The 16,489-nt window shown below is 38.8% G+C and overlaps 1 protein-coding gene across 17 annotated transcripts in view; it reads right to left on the bottom strand.

The window, feature by feature from the left end:
- PLAGL1 (PLAG1 like zinc finger 1) overlaps window positions 1-16,489 on the bottom strand; it is a 67,651-nt gene that overhangs the window by 38,765 nt on the left and 12,397 nt on the right. For 2 of the 17 annotated variants that reach the window (XM_074397341.1, XM_039467333.2), the window contains exon 3: window positions 5,822-5,861. The exons of the other annotated variants lie outside the window; for them this stretch is intronic. The gene's annotated coding sequence lies outside the window, so the exon portion shown is untranslated. The remainder of the gene's footprint in view (window positions 1-5,821; window positions 5,862-16,489) is intronic. 17 annotated transcript variants of the gene reach the window in all.

The following is a 16,489-nucleotide window of genomic DNA, read 5'->3' as shown; positions in this document are numbered from 1 at the left end:
ATAGTTCTCACGGGGTTGTGTGTATTAAATCTGACCGTGAACAATCAATTGAGATAACTTACTACCTTCAGATCAGCCAATGTGTGTATTAAATCTGACATTCTTTGCATTTTAATTATGATGGACCATTTATGCTTAATGGGGTTACTGATATGATTAGGCTCAAATGCACCATCTTGTTATTGGTTTTCTAATTGTCCCAATTATTCTTTCCTCCTTTTCTTTTTCTGAATTGATTATTTTTCTCTAATTTTATCTCCTTTGGCTTATAACTCTGTTTTAATATCTTAGTGGTTGTTATATCTTTAACTTACCAGGATGTACTTTTAAGGGATATTATACCAGTTCATGTAGGGTATAAAAACTTAACATATTTCTATTTTTCCTCTCCTGACCTTTGCGCAATTATTGTACCTTTTGCTTTTACATGTTATACACCCCATTTGCTACTATTGTTACTTAAACAATCTTTTAAACAATATTAAAAAATAATCATTATCATAAGTATTGGCCAGGTGGTTGCCATCTCTGGTGATCTTAACTGCTATCTGGCATTATTTTCCTTCTTCATTAAAGATTTCCTTTAGCATTTCTTACACTGTGGGTCTATTGGTGATTAATTATTTCAGCTTTAGTATGTCTGAAAAAGTCTTCGTTTCACCTTTTATTTTCCTATCAAAGAAAGGCTTGCATGTTTCACCCTTTTTTGAAAGATATTGCCACAACTATAGATTTATAGATTAATGGTTTTAGCTTTCAGTACTTGGACGATGTTGCTCCACTATCTTCTGGATTACATTCCTTCTGTCATGTTTGTTCCTCTGAATGTAGAATCTGTTTTCTCTGCTTTAAAATCTCTCTTTACAACTGGTTTTAAATTATTTGATTACAGTGTCCCTTGGTGTAGTTTTCTTTATTTTTTTTATACTTGCTTTATATTTATTTAACTTAATTTGTGGGTTTATTGTTTTCATCAAATTTGGCAAGTCTTCAGCCATTGCATCGTTATTCTCTGTCCTCTTCCTCCTTTAGGGACTCCAATCACATACATATTTGGCCATTTCAAGTTGTCCCACAGCTCACTGATGTGCGATTCACTTTTTCTATTTTTTTTTCATTCATATCTCATTCTGTATAATTTTAACTGCTATGTCTTCAAGTTCATGACATGTTTCTTTCTTCATGTCTGATCTGCCATTAATCCTATCCAGTGTATTTTTCACCTCAGGTGTCTATATAATCTCTAGAAGTTCAATTTGGGTCTTTTAATAGCATCCATCTTTTCTTAACAAGCTTATGGTTTCACCTACCATCTTGAGTATATGGAACATAGTTATAATAACCATTTTATTAATATCCTTATTAAATCTATTTAATTTATTTTAGTATCTCCACTTGTTAGATCTGTGTCGCTTCTGGGTCTACTTCTGCTGATTGAGTTTTCTCTTCATTATTGGATTTTACTACTTCTCTGCATGTCTGATAAATTCTGATTGAATGCTACACATTGCATACTTTATTAATGGGTGCTAGATATTTTGTATTTCCTTAAATATCCTTGAGCTTTGTTCTGGGATACAGTTAAGCTACTTGAAATAATTTGATCCTTCAAACCAAGTGTCTGCAAACTAGGCGCACAGGCCAAATCTGGTCTACTGCCTATTTCTATAAATAAAATTTTATTGGAATACATTCTGATACATGTAAATACATTTGCTTACAAATTGTCCATGGCTGTTTTAACACTAGAATAGCAGAAGTGAGTAGTTACAATAGAGACCAAATGGCCCACATATCCTAAAATATTTTCCATCTGGCCCTTTACAAAAGTTTTATGACCTGTCTTGAACAGCTTATTTTTAAGATTTTTTAGGCAGGATGAGATGAGACCATAGTCTAGGGCTAATTTTGCCTCACTGCTGAAGCATTACTCTTCTGAGTACTCCATCTATATACAAGGTTTTTCCATTCTGAATGGTAGAGGGGACACACTCTTCCCTGCCCTATATGAGCTACATTTTTCTTCCCAGTGGCTATTTCCTCATCCATGGGTAGTTCTCTTATGCATGAACACTAATCAGCACTCAGCTGAAGCCTCCAGGAGAGCCTTCTGGAGCTCACTCTCTGTGTAACTAACTCTCTCTTCTCTGGTACTTTGTCTTTCAAATTCTAGCTGCCTCAGCCTCCCGGAATCCCTAACTCGATCATCTCAACCTAGGATAAGCTATGTTGGGTTCTGCCTTTCTGCACTGCAGCCTGGGGCAAATCATTTGCTTTTTCCTTCTCTCAGGGTTCACTGTTTTGTGCCATTTGTCCAATGTCAGAATGCCTTTGTTTCACATGTTTTATGGGCTTTTCTTGTGTGTCTGTTTGTTAGGCTATTTTAGGCAAAAGAATAACTCCAGTTCCTGTTATTACAAGATGGCTGGAGGCAGAAGTCCTCTCAGTACAAAGTTCCAATCCTTTATATTTGCCTTAGTGCTTTATATTTACAAATACATTGTCCCAGCTCAAGTCATTTACCCAATTCTATGATCAGGCAGCAGCAAGAGAAGGGTATAACAGGCAAAGTCAGTAACTACTATACTATCCTTTTCCCCAATCCCACTTTCCTGTTTTTGTGGGATATCTATTGGGGAGTATGGAACCCAAATTATAGTAAAACTTTGTTTTTAACATTTATCTTTTTCACTAAACCAGTATTTATTGAGCAGCTGTCTTTCCTGGCATTGTTCTAGGTGCTGGGGATTCACCACTGTGAACAAAACATGCCAAAATTCCTACCCTTGTGAGGTTTACCTTTGAATTAAGCTTATCTTTGAATTAACTGTGTCTAGTAGCTTAACTGTATCCTATAACAAAGCTCAAGTAAAGTATGTATCAGATGGTGATTAAAAAAGTTCAAGTAACAAAGAGAGAGGAAGAGCTTAGAGATTTAGTGGGGAAAACAGTGCCAGTTTAAAACAGGTTGGTCAGGGGAGGCATGGGTGAGAGGATGACAATTCAGTGAAGATATGAAGGAGGTAAGGATGTAAGTCATGTGGCTATTTGTGGGTACAATAACCGCAAAACTGATGTGGAAGCAAGAAAACTGGTATGGCTAAAGCAGGGAGTGAAGGGGAGCAGTAAAAGATTAGGCCAGAGGTAATGGGGCCCATATCATATAGGAGCTGATAAGCCTCTGTAAGCGAGACGGGAAGGACTGGAGATACTGGAGCAGGAAAGTAACACGATCAGACTTATAGTTCTAAATAATTTATCCAGCTGTTGTGTGGAGAGTGAATTCTAGGGGAGAAAGTACGAAACCAGGGAGACCAGGTAGAAGGCTACTGTTATAAAGAGACGACAAAGGTGTGCACCAGTGCAGCAGCAGAAGAGGTGGGGAGGACTGGTTGCCTTCTGGGTGTATGTAAGGTGGCTGATAGTATGTCCTGATAGCTAGATGTGTAGGGAGTGGGAGAGAACAGATGACGATGCTGCAAAGACACCTGGCCTGTGTAAATGGATGAAGAGCCTTCCTCATCTCAGTAAATGGTAACTTAGGATGAAGGAAGTTTGATTGAGAATACAGAGGAACTCAGGAGCTCAGTCGCAGACATGTTAGGTTTGCTATGCCTATCAGACATTCAGCAATTGGATATTTGAATCTGGAGTTTAGAGAAGAGGGTCACACTGGGGATAATTTGGTAGCTGCCAGCATGAAAATGAATGAGAGCAGCTAGGGAATGAGGATTGAGAGAGGAAAAGTACAGAGACTGTGCCCTGGGACAGCCAATGTTTGGAGGTCACGACAATGAGGAAGTATCTGCAAGAAAGATAAGAGTAGTCATGCAATAGCAAGGCTGCTGGGAACGTGTGGAGACACAGAAGACAGGGAAGAACATACTTCACAGAGCAGCATGATCAATGGGGTCAGTGCTTCTGACAGGTCAAGAAGATAAGGACTGGGAATTAATGGTTGGGTTTGCAATATGAAGGTCACTGGTGACACTTGAGAACTTTGGTGGAAAGCCCAGAAAGACTGAGAAATTGTGCAAAAGGAAGCAGAGACATTACATGGAGTAGGGAGTTAAATAATTTTTTTTTAAGTAAAGCAGGGAGGTGGGGATGCATGATGCAGGACAGAAAAGGGGCAATTACTGCAGCAATATCCTTGAGCAGGTGAGAGGAGATGGGACTAAGAATGTAAGTGCAAGGATAAACTTTAAATTGAGCATGGCTGGGTATTCTTCTCCAGCTATGTTCAGCTGCACTGCAGCAGGCATGGAATAAGTAGACAAAGGCACTGGGATATAGACAGCTAAGTACAACAAAGCAAGGGGAATGTTTAGGAGAGATGAATGTATGAGTGATTTTAATGACAGGGTAGGCTATTTACGGTGAGTAAGGGTGGATGTGAGGTATGATGGAAGTGTGGTGCAGTGGAAAAGCTGCATGTCCAGGTGGATTTAAAAATGTGTTGGAGTGGGAGGACAGATGGAGAATGGGGTGCTGGGACTCAAGATCATGGAGTGAGAGTAGTTCTTATTAACGACTAGGTCCACAGTATGACCATGGAAGGAAGTTGTTGATGTGGTCTGGAAGACAAGGTCACTGAAGGAGAGGAAGTCAAAAAACTAAGAAGCCAGGATGTTAGGACTCTATGAAGCCTGAAAATCACCAAGAATTAGGACACATTAGTTTTACAGGAAAGGACAGATCCTGAATCTTGAAGGAATAAGAAACAATAATGCATTTTTACTTTCCAGATTTAAAATTTTTATGTGGCCTTATAACTGTATGCATAATGATTTAGGCCTAGCTCCATGTCAGCTGTTTTAAGCTAAAAATCCAACTGTCCTTTCATGGTCCAGCCTGCATTCTGCTCAAATGTCCTTCATTTGCTATCATTCTGAAAAGTGTACAATTAATTCTGTTATTTATATCAACTTCCTAAATTCTAAAGCAGTATTTTTCAAAAATTTCCAAGGAGCACCAGGTCAATGGTATATCTGATGAGGTAGGGATTGCATGGTGAAATACGTTTGAGACACACCATAGACCAAACCCTGTCTTTGATAACCACTTGTTAGAAATAAACAAGTCTAATTTAATTTTAACTCAGACTTTCCCCAAATTTAAATGACCATAGGCCAATTTTCCATTTAATGTCAGTTAACATCCCAAGGAATGAGTATGCCAAGATATGTACTATTGATAAGACTGTCTTGGAGGTATATGTCTTCTTGGTGTCCTCAAAAGAGGTGAAATGGAACCTACTAGAACAAGATTCAAGATATAGACTTAGAATCTGTCAGAGAATGCAAATCATCATTATGTTACTTTGTAACAATATTCTCCTCTCCTAACAGGATGAAAAACAAAGCCATCTCAGATAATAAATTCTCAAAGCTGCCTTAAAACCCAGTTTAGTAGATTTTAATTCTCCGCCATAAAAATGATACTATGTAGACTATTTAAAAACAAAGACCCATAAAAATGTTTTGAAGGAAGACTAATGTCCAACAGGATGTCTGCATCTATATACAACCTCAGCTCTGCCCTTTGCTCCCACTAACCATAACTCTGATAAGAAGTCAGTCACTACAAGGAAACAAATGCCCCTAGGCCAAGACATGTACCTCAAAAATCACTATCAAAACAACTATCATCTAAGAGTACCAGAAAAAGTGAAACAGACTTTAAAAATAATGTCAGAACCCAAAACAAAAAAAGTTTTGTTCCAATTTTTGCTTTAGGAGCTGTAAAAAAAATCATCAAGTTATTAGGGAAGACGAGGTATTGGGGAAAGAGGATAAACAAAAGCAAAATATCAGCTTACAAAAGCCAATCACGATGTTTATGAATCAGGCAGGAATGATCTGAAAACAAAAATAAAAAGTTACTAGTTTGATATATTTGCACATGCATTTGTTAATTGTAATTTTGAGATCATTGTAGGTTCATGCTGTTTCCCACAATAGTAACATTTCACAAAACAACAGTACAATATCACAACCGTTATGTTTATATTAATACCATCTACCAGTCTATTGCGATTTCCTGTTTAATTATATTCGTGTGTTTTATATAGTTTTATCACATGTGTAAGCCCACATATCTACTACTAGTCAAAATATTAAACAGTTCCATCACAAGGATCCATCATGTTGCCCTTTTACAAACACACGCCACCTCCTCTGCCACAATCCCTTTCTGCCCCAACCCACTGCACATCTATTTTTAACACTAAAATAGTAACAGCCATTTACAAAAAGTATTTCACTCCCTGTCCATAGTTCTACGTCTACTACTACTACTACTACTTCCTAGTTGTATGTCAAATCTTGAGTGACTACTTTTAGTTTTCTGCATTAAAGTTTTAGCTTAAGAAATAAATTCTCTGGAGAGAAGTTTTTCTCGTTGTTAGCACAGCATAGATCACTCATTTCAAAAATCAAAATGCAAAAAGTATGGGAGGCAGAAGTGTCTGCACTAACAGATTCTGTATTTTCAATACATTTCTAACAAGAAACCTCTGAGTGCTTACCACGGATCAAGCTACGTATTATATATATATATATATATGTGTGTGTGTGTGTGTGTGTGTGTGTGTGTGTGTGTGTGTGTGTCTGTGTGTATCTCATTTAATCCTAATATCAAGCCTTTGATGTATGCACATTGACCCCGTTTGGCTGAGGAGAAAACTGAGGCACCAACTGATTTACGGGTTGCCTAAGGTCAAACAACTAGCAAGTGGCAAATCCTGGATCCTGGGAGCAGACTCTGGGAACCCAGACTACCAACCCGCAAAGAAACCCATGATAAAGTAAAGATATTTTGGTGTCACTATTTGTTGCTATGACAAGTAAATCACCCGGTTATCAGTGTGCTTCATTTTAACATACCGGAATTTGACAAGGAAAATATCCAAAAAAATGATGTGTAAAATGGAGGCAGTATTTTATTCAAACACTAAATGATAGAAAATTGCCAAAAGCAAAGGTTGGAACATACAGAAAATATTTTATATTATGGCAACAAACTGTTCACCAGCCCTGACAGACAGCAGACAGTCTTAACATTCACTGGGATCGTCAGGCGGCAGTTTATACATAGCCAAGATTGCTCTTGAAAAAGACATATTCAATTGAACAGAGATGATGACGGGAAAAATGAAATTTTTGAACAGATAAAAGCTTCAAAATTAGGCTCTTCAGCCAATAGAGACATCTAAAACTCCAAAGATAATGTTCAGGTTATAGTAATTTAACAGACACCTATGGTGACAAACTTTCTGTAGGTTTATTAGCTTAATAATATAGCACCGTAACTGAGGATTAGTAGATATTTTCTTCTGTGAAGCGACACAGCACATTTATGCATAGCTGTGACAGTTTTGCCTATTATCCAACAGTGCTTAAAAGGCGCCTACTCAATAAACTGTTGATACGCTGCCTCAAATACCCTGACGAGGCTTTCTTTACAGTGCTGACTTTACAGACGCCTCCTGGGTGACCTAAGTTCGAGAGGCAGCCAGGGGAGGAGAATGCATTATGAGCATGGTTTGGTGTGCATATGACCAAGTTATACATAGGAACTAGGGAAATGGAGCTCTGAAGTTCATCTTCCATGTGAAGACACACAGCATTAGTCTTGACTTTCTGGGAGGGAAGTTAATTCATTACTTCACTAACACTTAAATATATGAAAAGTGTCTTCAATTAAAAGAGTAGCTAAAAAGAAAAAAAACTTCAAAATGCTTATATTTTATGAGATTTCTAGATATCACTATTAATTGATTTTAACTAGCTTTATAATCTTCCCCAGTTACTCGAGACTTTTTTTTTTTTTTTTTTTAAGACAAGGTCTCTGTCACCCAGACTGTAGTGTGGTGACATGATCAAGGCTCACTGCAAGCTTGCAAGCTTGATCTCTGGGGCTTAATGAATCCTCCCATTTCAGCCTCCCAAGTAGCTGGGACTACAGGCATGTGCCACTACCCCCGGTTTTTTGTTTTTTTTTTTTAAGTAGAGACAAGGTCTCACTATATTGCCCAGGCTAATCTTGAAGTCCTGGGTCCAAGTGATCTTCCCACCTTGGCCTCCCAAAGTAAAAACTCGTATTTTCTTAAAGGTGGGTAAGCAAAAAGGATCAGGGTGAAGGAAACCCTCTCCTTTTCAGATACCACCCTCTGATGCCTGTCTGCCTTCCTCACCAAGAAGCCAGCTGTCCATGGCTGGGCCAGCATGATAAACTTAGGGGACACTGGATACAGCTCTCTTTTCAGTCTCCTAGAGTTAAGACTTTTATAAGCACTATTATTTCAAGAAAACATGGTGTCCTGGTCTTCTTGAGTAAATACAAGGCAGATGGTAATCTTAATTTTCTCTGGAAGCTCTATCTCTGAAACATGGGATAAAATAGATGTCAAAGTTCTAAGAATGAAGGAATTCCTCCATGAGCTACATCTATCTCCAACTCTTTTCCCAGGGAGACACGTACATAAAGCCCCCTTTAAGTTTAACATGGCTTTTTTCTCATATCTTTCTAAAAGCATAGTGTTTATTTAGAATAAGCTTTCCAGTTGGTCTGCTAAGCTTTTTCCAAACATATAACATATAAACTGAGAAACACTTTTCCATTCCCAGTGATGTTTGCCCAGTAAGTCTTGGTGAGATGAAATTTTTGCTATTGCACCCTTTACTGACCAACGCAGCCATGGTCAGTCTTTAGAATTTTCAAATGCTTTCATGTAAAATGGTGAGTAATAATGATTATGCCTAAACTAACATCCCTTTCTCTGCTGCTAAACATAGTCACCTGGTGGTGTACGGTATGAACACAATACTTGTATGGTTTCTTAGTGGTTCATCATTCTAGAATATCCTATAAGATTAACTAAATGTTTCATATTTATTTTATCTATCACCTCAGCTATAACATTTATGTCACTGTTTTAAAGTTGTTAAATTCTTAGAGGATAAAGACTATATCTATCTAATTTTGTTTACAAAGAATAGCCATGCACAAACACCCCATAAATCCCCTTGTGATGAGCACAATCGCAGCAGAGTTCATGGCAGTTTGGCTCCACTTCACCAGAGGTTCTGGAGGAGGAAACCGAGATCTTCCCTGAAAGGCCACCACGGACTACTGTGGGCACTTCCCTTTGACTTGCATTTACCCGCCAGGAAGATGACATCCTTTATCGTTTTACATGAAAGCATTAGAAAATTCTAAAAACTGACCATGCCTGCCTTAGTCAGTTCAGGCTGCAACAGCAAAGTGCCACAAACTGGATGGCTGAAACAACATTTAGTTCTCACAGTCCTGGAGGGGAGAAGTCTGAGATCATGGTGTCAGCATTGGCAGGTTCTGGTGAGGAACCTCCTCCAGCTCTCTACTGATGACTCTCCTATCCTCAAAAGGTGGGAAGAAAAGCCAGCTAGTCCTCTGCCCTCTTCTTATAAAGGCACTAATCCCATTCCTGAAGTCTCCACCCTTATGGCCTTATTTCTTCCCTAAGGCCCCACCATCCAATACCGTCTCATTAGAATTAGGGTTTCAACACATGGCTTTTGGGGGGATACGCACATTCAGTTCATTGCAATGACCTTGCATAGACATGAAGACAGGTCAGGCATGTTTGAAATAACTCATAGTCTATAAAATCTCACACCAAAAATAACAGAGGGAGAAAAATTCAGAGCAGACCACTTAAAACCCTATGCACTTTTGTAATCACAGCGCTAACCAAATAGTAATGCATACCTCAGGCATAACTTGAAAAGCCCCGAGAGGCAGCTCAGTGTGACTGTGTCCATGCAGGTGTTTCTGGATGAAATCAGCACTCGCGCTGGTGACTTGGGAGGACACCACCCTCCCCAATATGGGCTGGCAACATCCAATCCATTGAGGGTTCAAATAGAACCAAAAGGTAGAGGAAGGAGGAATTCACCCCTTTTTCTTCCTGCCTGCCTGAACTAGGACACCAATCTCCTCCTGCCCTTGGACCAGGATTTAGACCCCTGGCTCCTCTGTTTCTCAGGCCTTCAGACTCAGACCAGAATCACACCACCAGCTTTCCCAAGTCTACAGCTTGCAGACAGCGGACTGTGGGACTTCTCAGACTCCATAATCATCTGGGTCAATTCCTCATAATCAATCTCTCTCTCTTCTCTCTTCTCTCTCTCTCTGTGTGTGTCTGTCTCTCTCTTCATGTATGTACACATGGGTAAACAGACTCTAACTCTGCAAATTCAAATTCACTTGGGTTCTAGAGACTGCCCAACAATTATGTATTTCCCTACTCTTTGGCCATTTCATTTCACACCTTCTCTCCTTTCTCACAATTGCCCTCCCCACTCCTAACACTTACACATAACATCTCTCTGTTAACATCTCCACTTCATGCTTCTGTGAGACAAAAGCTGTTGGATAGGGCATCTCTACTTTCTAGCTCACAAACGTCCCATATACCCATAAACTTCCCTATATCCACAGGAGGATGCACCTTCCCCAGAACTAGAGGCCAACTCCATCTCTCTGTTCAAAATTTCTTCTACATTTTCTTCTCCCTTTTTACTAAGATACTTGTCATCGACACATATTATGTTCTGATATTCCTTTTTTTTTTTCTTTTTTCTTTTTTTGACAGAGTCTCACTCTGTCACCAGGCTGGAGTATAGTGTTTCAATATTGGATCACTGCAACCTCTGCCTCCTGGGTTCTCCTGCGATTCTCCTGCCTCAGCTTCTGGCATGTCTGGGACTACAGGTGCGTGCTACCACACCCAGCTAATTTTTGTATTTTTAGTAGAGACCAAGTTTCACCATGTTGGCCAGGATGGTCTCAATCTCCTGACCTCGTGATCTGCCCACCTCGGCCTCTCAAAGTGCTGGGATTACAGGCATGAGCCATGGCGCCACGCCGATAGTCCCCTGTTTTTAAAGAACAAAACCTTCATTGACCTCCAGGTCCTGCTGTACTCCCACCCTTTCTCAGACAAACTTCTGAAAGAACAAAAATCTTAGATAATCCCATTTCCTTACCTTCCACTCATTTCCAACCCATTCCCCAGGCTCTAATCTCTACTACTCTATCAAAAGAACCTTATCAAGGTCATCAAAGCAATTCTTATTATCCTCATTTTTAAAACCAGGACACTGAGGCTCAAGAGAGATTACTAGGTTGAGACAGTAAAAACATACCTTCCCTTCAAGATATGCAAGAGCCCAGGGCTGCCCCAAGGCACTTTTTTCAGGATATTAAAGACTTCATCTTCCAGGGACCCAACACGTCTTTCCTCCCTTATGCCATGCCCCTGCATTATCTATCAGACACACTCCTTAGAACAGCTCATTGTTTCATTATTTTTAATTGAGAAAAGTGATCTTGCTTTGCCTATAAATGTTTTCAGCATTCACCACTTGGTGTAAATTATTTAATTGTTCCAACCACATGAAAATAGGTGGCTTTAGCCCCTTTGTACACATAAAAAAAATTGTGGCTGAAAAAGAATAAAACCTTTCCCAACATCAGATAGACAACAAGCATCTCACTGTTTCTTAGTTGTTTCCATTAGATGACAAGATACGGGCATCATTTTGACAGATGTGACATGGTCCCATTATATCCATGAGGTTGGAAAATCTAGAACTGATGCAAATTTGCTATGAGGAAATACCTCAGAAACTTGACTTATATTTCATAATGGAACTTTATAATGAGGATTTTAATTGTCAAGATATGATACTCAGTGTTGGTGATTAAGGCATCTTCCTTCCCTAGTTCTACTATGGAAGCCAAATTGGTAAGCATGAGGTATTGTAGAGAGTTATGTGCTCACCACATAACCTGTCTGGTTTTCCAGGCATACAAACATTGCACTCACTCAGTACTGCCCTTAACCTGAGCAAGAGGGGCTCTGCCTTAGGATCCATGCTCCATCCCAGCCTTTATCTAGCTGCGCCATTTCCTTTAGAGTCAGGAGTCCAAAGGCCTAAGGTGAAGATGCCCACCCAAGCCTAAACTCCTTCTCCTAGGCTATGCTCCTTGTTCCCAGAACCATGGAATTCCTTGTGCAAAGAGCTTCAAGCCTGCTAACCAGGGACTGCACAGGCTCTTTCCCAGATCTGTGTTTTTAAGGACAGAGTGTACCCCTGTTACATGCAACCCCTAAACCCAAGGGGTGGTCAAGGGGTTGCTGTTTGCCAGAGATGTGGACATAGTAGGCAGAGTGACCATATAACAGTTAGAGAAGGTAAGACAGGCCAGGGCTTAGTAGCCAGCTTTCCCCCAGTACTGTGTTCTAGAAGTAGATTCCAAGAAGTCCACATTCAAACAAGGTTTTCCAGCAAATATCAGGTAAATTGGTCAAGGAAAGATCTACTTTATATTTGGTTGGTTAGCTTTGGACTTAGTTGGTCTGCCTAATTTATATCTTATAAATATTTAGATGTATGGTAAAAGTGTTTCTATTTATATCCTGGCTTAAACTCTACTCCCTTAAAGTTAGGAGGGGCATGAGATTAGTTCTAGGCTGTTAATAAAAAGTTGATTATGAAGGGAAAACCACTGAACATTTTCTTTCTGAAATACAGCAGCTGAAAAGGCCAAGTGTCCTATAAAGTATACAGTGACAAAGGTGGAACACCCACAGGCTTGAGTCTCTCTATGCTATGCAGAGTCTTCTGCAAATCCATGGTGGAGTTTATTGTAAGCAAAAAATAAAACTGTTTCTGAATGAAGCCACTGAGGTTTGGGGATGGCTTGTTAGCACAATATAAAGTTAGCCCATCCTGACTATGTTGGATTGAAATTGGTACCAGAAGTAGGGTGCTGTTTTAGCAAAAACCTAAAATATATGACCTTGGTTTAGTGGTCAGCAAGTAGTGAGGAAACTGATCTTAAGGGCCAGAAAGATGGTGATGTGTTTTATACAGTGGCAACATATCTAGTAAAACATTTGCCTCTGCTACTTTTGGAGGCAGATCTCCTGCCAAATGAACATGTAGCTCTAGAGAAGAGACAAGAAAAAACCATTGAAATATGGTTGGGCGAGGTGGCTCACACCTGTAATCCCAGCACTTTGGGAGGCCAAGGCAGGCAGATCACTTGAGGTCAGGAGTTCGAGATCAGCCTGGCCAACACGGTGAAACCCCATCTCTAGTAAAAATACAAAACGTAGCTGGGTCTGGTGGCATGTGCCTGTAATCCCAGCTTCTCAGGTAGCTGAGGCAGAAGAATTACTTGAACATGGGAGGTGGAGATTGCAGTGAGCAGAGATGCCACTGCATCTGACTGACAGAGTGAGTAAGGCTCTTCTCAAAAAACAAAACAAAACAAAACAAAACCACACAACTGAAATGTTTATTGGTTATTATTGGCTTTATTTGACAAAGTATTTCAAGAAAGAACTGATCTCAGAAAAGAACTATCCAGTTTCCAAGAAGTAAAAGGGAATGAGGAGACTGCAGACATTTCAGATTTTGCAACTACAAAAACTAACTTCTTCTCCACCCCTACACTAACAGTTAAAGATAAGACTTTGAAGATCAAAAGCCCAGGAAAACTTTTTATTAAACAAAATAGTCTCAGGATAAGGGTATACAGTATATTCTCCATTAAACTGTTTCATGTGGATAAGATGACTAAGAGAATAGAGCAGATTAAAAGTAAAGCTTTCTAGTAGAAGCCAGCCAGTCCCAAGATAACTTCCTTTAGGACCAGAAAGACAGCTATGGGAGTCAGAATGCAAATCAATGTAGCAAATCTGAGAACCAGGACTCATGCATGACAAAAGTAAATATTAGGCTGTGTTTTCTAGCACAGAGAACTGATTGGAGACAAACAGATAAGAAACCTTCCAAATTTGGAGAGAACTGTGCTGCCAAAAAGAATAAGCTTATCAGCTGAAGTCTTAAAATGACCCTTTGGCCCCCAACCCTCTATATGCCAGAAGTGGACAGAAAAAGTTGTTCAGTTCCCCAGTGGGGCAAATTCTCAAATGTCTACTTCATAAGTATATAAGGAAAAAAAAAATGAAAGAAAGAAAGAAAAGAACTCCCTAGGGGCAGAGCCAGTGCTTCTGAAAACGATGAACAAGAAGGTAGAATCAGGGACTAATCAAGAAGCATTTTACCCCCCAGGCTTCCTGGAATCTGGTGAAGGATTTCAAAATTGTTATGGACCAGGCACTCCCCAGAGTATACTGGTGAAATTTATAATTTACAATGCTGGAAAGACTAGGTTTGAATCTTTATTATTTTGATAATCTCAGAAAGGTGTCAGAAAAACCGGCAATTTTCCTATATATTGTAGATTTTAAAATCTCACAGTGAATGCCATGCCCACATGTTCCACACTGCGTCCTCTGAGAATATGAACATCTTCTCCCTTCCCCCCACCATTTAAAGGCAATTTTCCAGATTGCAGTTTTAAACATCTCTGAATGTGACAAGGTATTACCATTAAAGTGTATGACACTGATTTTACACTTCATAGAAATGCAGACAGATTTAACAAGGCAGCCCTACTTCACACTAGCTCTTGAAATCTCAAGTAGGAGCGAAATGAAACTAATGGCATTATAACTACTACTATTATTATTCGTACAAAAAAAAAAAAACATGGCAGATGATGAGAGACAGCAGAGTGACCACTGGAGCAGCTCATATTCAGTCCCGACATTTTATTCCTGCAAAACCCACTGTTACAGATTCAAATGTGTCCCCAAAATTTAAATGTTAAAAACCCAACTCCTAATGTGACTGTACTTGGAGATAGGGCCATCAGGGAGGTAATTATGGTTAAATGATGTCTTAAGAGTAGGGCTCTAATCCAATTAAAATTCTCATTATAAAGTCCCATTATAATACATGTCAGTTTCTGATGTGTTTGCTCATAGCAAATTTGCATTAATTTCAGATTTTCTAACCTCATGGAGGTAATTGGACTACTTCACATCTCTCAGAGTGATGCCCCTATCTTGCCATCATCTAATGGGAACAATTAAGTAACAATAAGATAGAACCATCAAAAAGGACAGGCACACTGTGCTCAGAATCCAAGTGATCGGAGGTCAAATGCTTGCTGCATTACTTATTAACTGTCTGATATTGGGAAAGGCTTCATTCTTTCTCAGCCAAAATTTTCTTATTTGTACAAAGGAGACAAAACTATCTATTCTCTCAGGTTGTTGAGACAATTAAATAAAATAATTTACGACAAGTGGTCAATACAGAAAACATTTACAACAAAGCAGGGTCCCTTTCAATTTAACCTTAAACTAATAAAAAAGTTAAACTGTACTGTTATGCAGATATTTATATGTACATGTTGAGTTATGCTTTTTGTTATCATTCAATAAATGATGCATAATTTTTGGCTTTTGCTTTTTTTGTTACGGTGTTTCTATTTTATTGCTTTACTTTGGGAAAGGGGATAAATGTTAAACTAATTTGAGGAGTAAGTTGAGCCAAGGAAACATGATTCTAAACTACAGAATTTCAACAGATTTCTATGCTTTCTGTTTATGTGTAAACCATTTTGGTTAAAGTTTTAAATTATGTTTACCTCCTGTAAATATCTGTTAAATAAATTTATGAATGTTTTCTAAGTTAAATATGTTTAAAAGCTATACTGTCATAAGATACTCATATCACTTAAAATTCAAACACTATCATGATACATATGCTTATATAAAATGTTTCAAATCTGTAATATAAAGGTTGTTTTTATTTGCCTGAAGACTAAAGGAAGAAAGATCACCCTTTTTAAACATTTCGTAGTATATTTTCCATGGATGAAAGGGAAAATTTAACACTTGATGGGCTCAAATCTTAATTATAAAACAGAGGCTTTTGTTTCAAAGACTAGTATTTCCATAAAATACCTGTGTTACTGAATATATTAATGGTGGCCAGCCATAAAATTAAGGCAAACAGAACTGAAATCTAGACCTCTAAACCTTTTCCCCAAATATCAAGGATAAAGGATGGTCAGAAGCTAACCAAAACAAAAAACTGTTTACCCAGTCACTTTCCCACCATTGTCCACTCTATTTTGAGACTTGCTGAGCCACATCTTCCTTTAAATTTTCTTGATTTAGGGTTTCATTCTCTCCCAACTGCTATGATCACAATGGTGGCACATAAAGAGGAAACACTGGTGATTTGAGAGAAGTTTAACAAGGTCCGGACATTTCTCTCATAGGAAGTAGCTGACCCCATTACGCCTCTTATTAGGCGGATCTGGGAAAGTCCTATCACAGAGCTGTGATGTCTGCCATGTGTGATTACAAGCAAAAGTTGACCAAGAAGGCTTCAATGAGAAGTAGATGAAATTGAATCAAATGAATGTTTTTAAGCACCTACAGCTCGTAAACAGAAAGTATGGCAAAGACTGCCAGTTTTCTCTGATATTCATTCTTCCCTTTTTTCTTTGTAATATAATCTCTGAATTTTAAATGGGCACATGACTCCTCAGCATAAGAACATTTCTCAAT

The sequence above is a fragment of the Saimiri boliviensis genome, chromosome 4, assembly GCF_048565385.1.
Source record: "Saimiri boliviensis isolate mSaiBol1 chromosome 4, mSaiBol1.pri, whole genome shotgun sequence".
In the NCBI taxonomy this organism is placed as follows: Eukaryota; Metazoa; Chordata; class Mammalia; order Primates; family Cebidae; genus Saimiri; species Saimiri boliviensis.
The sequence above is the reverse complement of the archived record's forward strand: the minus strand, read 5'-3'. Positions and strand labels throughout refer to the sequence as shown.